This window comes from Furipterus horrens, unplaced genomic scaffold (assembly GCF_987537825.1).
Source record: "Furipterus horrens unplaced genomic scaffold, mFurHor1.1.pri manual_scaffold_4, whole genome shotgun sequence".
Taxonomy (NCBI): Eukaryota; Metazoa; Chordata; class Mammalia; order Chiroptera; family Furipteridae; genus Furipterus; species Furipterus horrens.
Genome location: NW_028327174.1, coordinates 201,740,467 through 201,749,154, shown reverse-complemented (window position 1 = coordinate 201,749,154; position 8,688 = coordinate 201,740,467). Strand labels below are relative to the sequence as shown.

The 8,688-nt window shown below is 55.7% G+C and overlaps 1 long non-coding RNA gene across 1 annotated transcript; it reads right to left on the bottom strand.

Annotated features, from left to right (window-relative positions):
* Positions 1 to 1,326: 1,326 nt before the first annotated feature.
* On the bottom strand, positions 1,327 to 4,260 carry LOC150013858 (uncharacterized). Its single transcript, XR_016510596.1, has 3 exons — positions 4,196 to 4,260; positions 3,058 to 3,248; positions 1,327 to 1,646 (listed from the first exon to the last, which is right to left on the bottom strand). It is a non-coding gene; the product is annotated as an uncharacterized LOC150013858 (long non-coding RNA).
* Between the last annotated feature and the right edge of the window lie 4,428 nt (positions 4,261 to 8,688).

The following is an 8,688-nucleotide window of genomic DNA, read 5'->3' as shown; positions in this document are numbered from 1 at the left end:
CCACAAGGAGAAGAGGAAGAGCAAGAAATTGAAAGCTGATGTGAAAAAATAATGGAAGAAAACTCCCCAAATTTGGTGAAAGAAATAGACATACAACTCCAGGAAGCACAGAGAGTCCCAAACAAGCTAGACCCGAAGAGGACAACACCAAGAAATATCATCATTAAAATGCCAAAGGTTAAAGACAGAGAGATAACCTGAAAAGCAGCAGGAGAGAAGCAGAGAGTTGCCTACAAAGGGGTGCCTATAAGACTATCAGCTGATTTCTCAAAAGAAACTTTGCAGGCAAGAAGGGACTGGCAAGAAGTATTTAAGGTGATGAAAAGCAAGGACCTACAACCAAGATTACTCTATCCAGCAAAGCTCTCATTTGGAATGGAAGGGCAGATGAAGTGCTTCCCAGACAAGGTAAAGCTGAAGGAGTTCATGTTCACCAAGCCCTTATTATATAAAATATTAAAGGTACTTATTTAAGAAAAAGAAGATCAACACTATGAACACTGAAATGACAAGAAACTCACAACTATCAACAACTGAATCAAAAAATAAAAACAAAATCCAGCTAAGGAAACCAGAATAGGAATAGAATCATAGGTATGGGGATCATTTGGAGGGTTATCAGCTGGGAGGGGGAGGGGAAGAAATGGGGAAATGGTGCAGGGATTAAGAAGCATAATTGGTTGGTACAAAATAGACAGTGGGAAGTTAAGAATAACATAGGAAAGGGTGAAGCCAAAGAACTTATATCCATGACTCATGGACATGAACTAAGGGGGGTGGGATTGCTGGAGGGAAGGGGGGTACTGGGCAGAGCGGAGCAAAAGGAAAAAAAATTGGGACAACTGTAACAATATAATCAATAAAATATATTTTAAAAAAAAGATGATGTATTACAGGCTTGTATACCTAAGACTTGTATTAACCAATGTTGCCGCAATACATTTAATTTTTTAAAAAAGAAACACTGTCACCAATAAACCAGAACCTGGAAGGAAAAAAGAAGTGAGAAACAAAACCAATCACATTTAATTTAAAAGAATCTAGCGCTTGCTACATGGGAAGCATTCGATAGTAGGGTTGTTACTCTATATGCACACAATGCTAGAACTGTATCGCAAGAGTTATTCTTTATTTGCCCAAATATGCCTGGAACCATCCTCTGAGTAGGGACGGGAGCTGGCCCTGGCAGAGGGTAGGGGTCCATCAGACACGTCCATGCCCAGGCCTCAAGGTGAAGGCAGCGCTGAGAGACTGTGGCCAGGTGATGGCAGGCTCGTCTCCCATGGCCGGCTCCAGGCCTGGGCCCTCTGGACAGCTACAATGAGCAAAGCCAGGGAGGGGCCGAATACCGTTGGGGCCACAGAGAGGTCCAGGAGGCCCAGCTGGAGTGATGGGGGCTCGGGGGGGGGGGCTGTGCTACCCCACCTGTCATTTGCAGATATTGACAAGTGGGAAGCTGCCACTCAGGAGAGTGTAGCGGTGGGTGAGGCCGCAGGAGGACTGGTCACCATTCAGGACTGGCCACATGCCGCCCCCTGGGTGGAGGGAGGCAGGGAGGGAAGGGGGTCTCGTTCTCACGTCCATCTCTGCGGCTCGTTCACGCTGGTTCCTGTTGGAGTCCCATCAACACCTGAGACACCAGGTCCCTGGAGAGGATGATAGCAATCAGGTTAGAAGCGCTTAATTGGATAATTCAATTGCTTTCCAGGGAGAGCTGCTGTTTAATTAAAGAGGACTGAAGACAGAACCAGGAGGCTGGGGAAGACCTCCTGATCGTCAGGAGAGATTGCAGCAACCTGACAAGGTGAAGACACTGAGCTGTGACCGCAGACACTGCCCCCGGCTGCCCTGAACTAGGGGGGCCAGGAGAACACCAGCTTCCCTGAACAGGCTGAGAGGGGCTCCCATTGTAGCAAATCAGGCCACCCATTAGCCTATAAGGTGAGTAAATTTGCATTTAAAAATAAACACCACCTCCTATAGTCTGCCAGTTCCTAGCTGTGTGACCTCAGGCAGTTACTTAACCTCTCTGGGCCTCTGTTTCCTGATCACAATCACCAGAATGTACCTGTTGGGTAAGGAGAGGGACACTTTGAACACTTGATGCTTTGTAAAACCTTTTTATGCTGGCTGTTTACTAAATACGGCCACGCAGCTCTGTGCGTGTGTGCACACACGCTGAGGCCCAGGTTCAGGTGTGTGTGTCGGGGGGCAATGGCACTGTCTGTTCTTTGGGTCACACTGATGAAGTTGTGCTCAGCTAGCGGTGGGGCGAGGCCGCCTTTGTGCCGGCCCCACTGCGGGCGTGAGGCTCAGGGAGTTTGCCGGTGGAAGCCCTCAGGACAGGCCCCGTGGCCCACCCAGGGCCCAATGAATGTCAGTCATCTTTAAAGGAAAAAAAAGCAATGAACACGTCTTGGGCCCAAGGAAGAAATGCCTGCTGAATTCCTGGTGTCTGTACATTCATTATGAAATGTCTGTTCAAGAATCACACTCCCACGACAAATAGAGACGTCTGAAGGGTCTGTGCCCGCCTTCTGATGATGCTCAAAGACACTTGAGAGTCGCTTATAATGGATTAGGGAGAAGTCGCCCGATGAGGTCATTGTCACCCACGGAGCGTGGCTGAGTGCAGCCTCCGCGCTGGGCACCAGTGAGCCGGCCTGGCAGGGTCCCCGCTCTCTGGACATGTCCCTCGGGTTCAGGCCTCGGAGAACAGAGCTGCTGCCCCCTCCCCCCCAGGTCCTGCCTCCAGAGCCCTGGCGCCAGGGTTAATATTTTTAATTGGAGCTTTCTGGGGCTGGGGCGGAAGGTCCCAGCTGGGGCCGCCGGCTCCGGGGGAGGAGGGGGCTGCCCCCAGGCTTCTTACTCTGCCCACTGGTGAATGAGTCTCTTCCCAGTCCCCTACTGAAGTGGTCCTTTCATACCACTGCCTTGTAGCTGCTTTCCGTCTCATTAGGGACAGCTTTGCTCTCTCCCCCAGGGCCAGCCATTGTCCTCTTCCCGGCCGCTGGGGCACTTCACTACCAAACAAAATCACAAAAAGGCACAGAGTACCTGCTTCCCGGCTGGAGTGGGAGGGCGGCGCTTCCTGAGCTTTCCAGCACGTGTGGCTGGGGGTGGGGCAAACGAAGGTGACCGTCCCTGATCAGGTGGGTGGCAGAAGCTCTGGCCTGGCGCCCTCCAGAGGGGACAGTCTGGGGGAAGTGTTGAGCTTTGCAGAGCCTGGGTGAGGGGTGGAGACCACACTGTAGGAAGGGCAGAAATGAAGCCTAAGAGCTTGTATGTGAAGTATTTTTAAGGGTCATTAATATTAATAACGTTGTCCCAAATAGAATAATGAGCAGGACTCTAATTAATCATTTTTAATGGCAGCTTTGCTTCCGTTTTCATATTGTATTTTTTAATCAACAAGTCTCTCGGGGAACCTTGAGCCACAGAATATTAACTAAAGCGTGGCTGCTCCCCTCCCCCGAAGGAACCCCAGTCCAGTCGCAATCTGGTGATGGCTCCCAGGGCAGAAAACCCGTGAGGCTGCCAGAAAGGTCTGCAGAGAGGACGGTCATGCATTCGTTCAGCAAACATTTTAGAAGCACCGGCAATGAACCCAGTCCTTCCCTCGGCTCTGAGGAGGCAGCGGAGGTCGGGGCGATCTCAGCCCCGTCCTCATCAGCGAAGCGGACGCACGAGGAACTATAACCACACGTAGAAGGGCTCCCCTGGAGAGGGCTGGGCATGATGGGGGCCCTCCATGAAGGGGCCATTGGCTTGTCCACGCAGAGCGGGAAGGCTTCCTGGAGGAAGCGGCATGAAGCTGAGCCCTCAAGTGTGGGCAGGGGTCCACAGAGGGGAGAGGGAGCAGCAGGGATAGCCAGGCAGGTGCAAAGGCCCAGAGGCAGGAACTGTGAAGCCAGAGGGCTGCGAACAGCATGTCTGACTGTCCTGCAGACCGGGAGCTTGTGAGCTGCACCCCCACACTCACTGCAGCGCGGCACACAGACACCTCAAGTGCAAGCAGCCCAGGTGCCCACCACCAGTGACAGAAAGTGTGTCCGATCTGTGCGGTGGAATATTATCCAGCCACGAAAAGGAACGAAGCGCCGTTACGTGCTACAACATGGATGAACTTCTAAATCACCATGCTAAGTGCAGGAAGCCAGACCCAAGCGGTCACATACTATGCGATCCCACTCACGAGAAATGTCCAGAGCAGGCGAATCCACAGAGACGGAGCAGACGGTGGTTGCCAGGGACAGTGGGAGGGGACGCAGGGAATGGCTGTGAATGGATACGGGTGTTATGCCGGGGTGATGACACTGTTTGGGGATGAGACAGAGGTGGTGGCTGCACAACCTATGAACGTGCTCAATGCCACCGACTTGTTCCCTTTGAGACGGTTCATTTATGTCATGTGAATGTCACCGCAAACAAACATGTGACGGGAGAGCTGGGGAAGCCAGGCAGGAAGGCACATGCTGTGTGTGGTCTGTCTGCCAGGTGGCCCCCAGCCAGCCGTCCAAGCTCACCTGCAGGAAGCCCTCCCTGCCCCTCTAACAGAAATGCCCCTAAACCCAGCACTGATGGCGGCCAAGAGCTCAGATTTGCAAGGAATTTTCTAGAAACTGTTGTGATGACTGGCTAGCTGTCCCAATACTGAGGATCCAACGAATGAATGGACAGAAAAGTGCTGGAAAGTGCCTGGCACAGCGCTAGGGGCAGACACGTGCCCAGTGACAAGAACAGCCACTGAAAGGGATCGAGAGCTTTCTTTGGCCCAGACACGCCAGCCAGACTCTGTATTATCATCCCATTTGACCTCCCAGCAGCCCTGTCACCCAGGCATTGCTACGACCCGGATTTACTGGTAAGGAAACCAGCTGCTCAGAAGTGTTAAGTCACTTGCCCCAAATCACAAGCTGAGAAGTAGCAGAGCCAGCCTGACCTCGGGCCGGTCCAGCGCCCAAGTCTGTGCTCTTAACCACTGTGCTCTGTGGCTTTGTAAATTATAAACTATAAACAAACAAGCAAGCAAATGGGTTCTTTCCCAGACCCCGCCCCGCCCCCTTGGCCTTGGCCTCGTGAAGCTCTCTCTCCGCTTCCACAGCCTGGATGGGCATCCCTTTACCTGCAGGGCCACACGTCCGGAGGTCACGGCCGGGAGCCCAGGACGGAGCCCAGTGGCGGTGGGGCTCCGTTCTCCGTGCTGTGAGCGCACAGCCCGGCCGCAGTGATGTGTATGTGGCCGCAGAAGGCCAGCTCGCGGACAGCCGTGTTCCCTCCCGGGCCCGAAGGACATGTGTCGGTGGCCGCGGAAGCAGCCCTGAGGCCAGTATGAAGTTGGAGTGACCATCGTCACCGCTCTGTTGACACCCCGGAGAAGGAGCTGGCTATTGGAGGATGTAAAGCGAGGGCAGTTGACATGGTAACTTGCAGTTGGAGCATTGATTGGCCATCAGGAGTATTACACGTCCCCGACGGGCCCGGAGCAAGCCACTCCAGCCTCCTCTGTGTGCCATGGGTGGGCCCCTGCCAGGGACCCACTCTTGCGAAGATGCCCCCTCTGGGTGGTTACAGAAGGTGCTACGCATGCAGTCACTGCTGTCCACAGCTACGACGGGGCGCTGCTGGGGTGTCTGTGACAAACGGGTACAGTGGACAGGACGCGGGGTGCCAAGGCACGGAAACGTAGCCCCCTAAGGTCACGGGGAGGGTAACGGGCTGAAACGGCAGCACAGGGTGCGCTCGTATGAATGAAAGGGGGCGGCATGTGAAGAGGCTCCCTCACCTGGGACCTCCCTGGGTCCAGCCCTAAACCAGTCCCCTTTAGTGCCGCACCGTGTGCAGCCCACTGGGGGGTCACCGACGGGCTTCGGCCTCACACTGATCTGAAATACAAACGCTACAAAGAGGACGGTGAGGTGATATGATTCACTTGATGGCAAAGGAAGCTGCGGCCAGGAAACAGTGCCAAGTCGCCGTGAGCTGGGATTCCACAGCCACGGACGGGTCCCCAAGCCACATCATAACCCAAAGGCCGGGAGCCCAGGACAGAGCTGGCGGAACGCTTACACGTGACATTTGGGGGCTGTTCTGGCAACAACAAAGAACAGAAGGCTCCGGTGCTGTGGCCAGGGCCCCCACCTACGGGGGTCCCCATTTGCCAGGAACCTGGAGGGGAGAGAGGAGGGGGCCCAGGGCCTTCCCTGGGGGCTGAGGCTCAGGCAGCCTCAGGAGACGGCTGGACCCCAACATGAGCAGCCACCAAGTAGCCAGCAGCCTCTCGGACTGGGACGGGGGCGCTCAGCAGTCAGCCATCCTTTGTGACACACAGAGGCTCAGACCCCCCTCCTCCTCCCAGGCAGCAGCCTGGTGGTTCGGCCTGCGCGTCTCCTCGGGCGCCCCCGCCCCCACCACGGCCCTTTCCGGAGCTGTGCCCCGAGTCCAGGGCTCTGAAGCAGGAGGCCCGGAGCAGCAGAGGCCCAGAGCGGTGGGGGCCGGCAGAGGCGAGGCGGGCAGAGAGCGCAGAAGGATCCCATTAAGGAACAAGGCTAATCGATACAGGCTGCGACCGGGAAGGTTTAAAAGCCTCTCCACAGAGCCCACTCCGCTCCAGTCGCTGGGGAGAGGGGGCTGCAGAGCTGTAGAGGCCCCTTCGCTGGGAGGAGGGCCCCGGGTGGAGGGCCAGTCACCCCTGGGGCACTCGGGGACCCAGGCCAGGGGGGCCCGTCCTGGCGTCTTCCCATCCCAGTGCTGGAAGGAAGCCAGTATTTCTCCTCAGGATCCTTCCCTCCATTTCACAGGTGAGGATGCTGAGCCTCGAGAGGGACAGGGTTGCCGAAGGTCACGTGGCTAGAGGTTCCATGCCTCCGCCTCCTGGCCTGGGTGACTTCGCACTTCAAGGCCTATAGCCAGGACCAGACCTCCGACTTTTCTTTATTGTCATTATGATGCCAGCAATCCGAAAACCGACCACCGAGGGGTGAACCTGCCGTGACCTGAATCTCACTCTGGCTGGGCAGCGTGTTTGTCATCATGGGAACGCACTGGGGACTGAACCTTCCAAACCCTAGAATCCAGGCCCCCTGATCATTCCATTTTGGAGAAAAGGAAGCAGAGACCCAGCGGTCTCGTGAGTGGCCGAAGAACGCGTCCCCTTTGGGGCCAGTCCCCATTCCCTGATTCCAGAGCCCCGGCTCCTAGATGCTGCCCATGGTGACATTCTTGGGGGTCACAGGAGAGGGGGAGCCCCACTCTGATTTGTCCTGTGCCTCAGGGTTTGCAGGGCCAGTTACCTGGGCCCCTGCCCAGTTTGGTGATGTGGCCGAGGGTGTGGGGGCCGAGGTGGCGGGCTCACTCTGAAGGGTTCTGGAGAAAGCAGGGGAGGGAGGTGCTCTGGCCAGTACCACCTGCCCTTTCTGGTCACAGCCCTGTCAGGGTCAAAGTCACTAGGAAAGGAGGCAAGTGTGACCTGGACTGTAGCTGATACCTAGGATGACCCTCTCCAGGTCTTTGTATTCCGTGGAATGAATTGATCTCCAAAGAAGTTTTTGCCAGTTATCAATATTGTCACATGAACACCATGACCATTTATGGAGGCTCCGCGTGGGTGGTGGAATACTATGCAGCCATGAAAAAGAGCAAGACTAGTCCATGTGCATTGCTACGGGGCAGTCCCCATTTAGTAAAATGGCAGCAACAGTATGATCGATGCTCCGAGTGTGCTGCTTTTTGTATAAGAGAAAGAGAGGCATAATGAGAATACATACATCATGTGTATATCTTCCCATTTGTTTGCGTTTGCGTGTAGAGGATAAATCAGAAGGGAATAAAATGCTTGCTGCAGCAGCGGGGCAGGAGGAGGCACGGCAGGCGGAGGCCAGGCTTCCCCACGTGTGCCTTCCTGCGCGGCTTTGATTTGGGAACCGTGGAATGAACTGCTGTCAGAAAGCTCACGCAGGAGGGTGTTAGGGGCGGGAGGGGGTTTCTTGTCAGGTTCCCAGCTTGTGAACCGGGCTCCCTTGCGTGACTGCCACGATCCCTGGTGGGTTACCATCCCTTCTAAGCCTCTGCCTTCATCTGAGACTGGGGGCGGCCCCCTCCCTCCCGCAATGCTGGGAGGGTAAGGTGTTTTTCCCGGAGTCCCTTTGGCCTCACTCCTAGACCTCACTTGTTCAGGGGGAAGCTGGGTCTGGGGCCGGGCAGGGGGGCGGGGGGCGGGTCACGCCCAGTTGGTAAAAGACAACATATGTGTAGTGCTTGACATCAGTAACCATACCCGCTCCCGACCTTTCGATCAGACTTGCCTCATTTATAAGAACTTTTCTAGGCTTTTCTCATTCCCTTTTGAAGTCACCTAAACATCCGTGTTTACAGGTTAGGGATGCCGAGGAGGTCCCCGCCCTCTGCCCTCTGCCCCACCCTGGCCTCCCTCGAGAAGCCAGGCCTTGACTTGTGCCTAGGCCGCGGCCCGGGCGTGGCCATTCTCACGGCTGAGATGTGGAGACACAGGCTGGAGGGAGAAGCCAGGACGAGGCTCGGCCCCCGGCAGGCGCCCCAGCTGGTGCAGGGGCCGCTGGGCTTGCGGCTGACGCTCAGCACTCAACCCCAGTGTGACACGTGCTCCGGGCGGCTCATGCTGACGTGGCCTGGGGTTGGGTCCCCACCTGCCACTTGCTAGTGGCCTTAGGC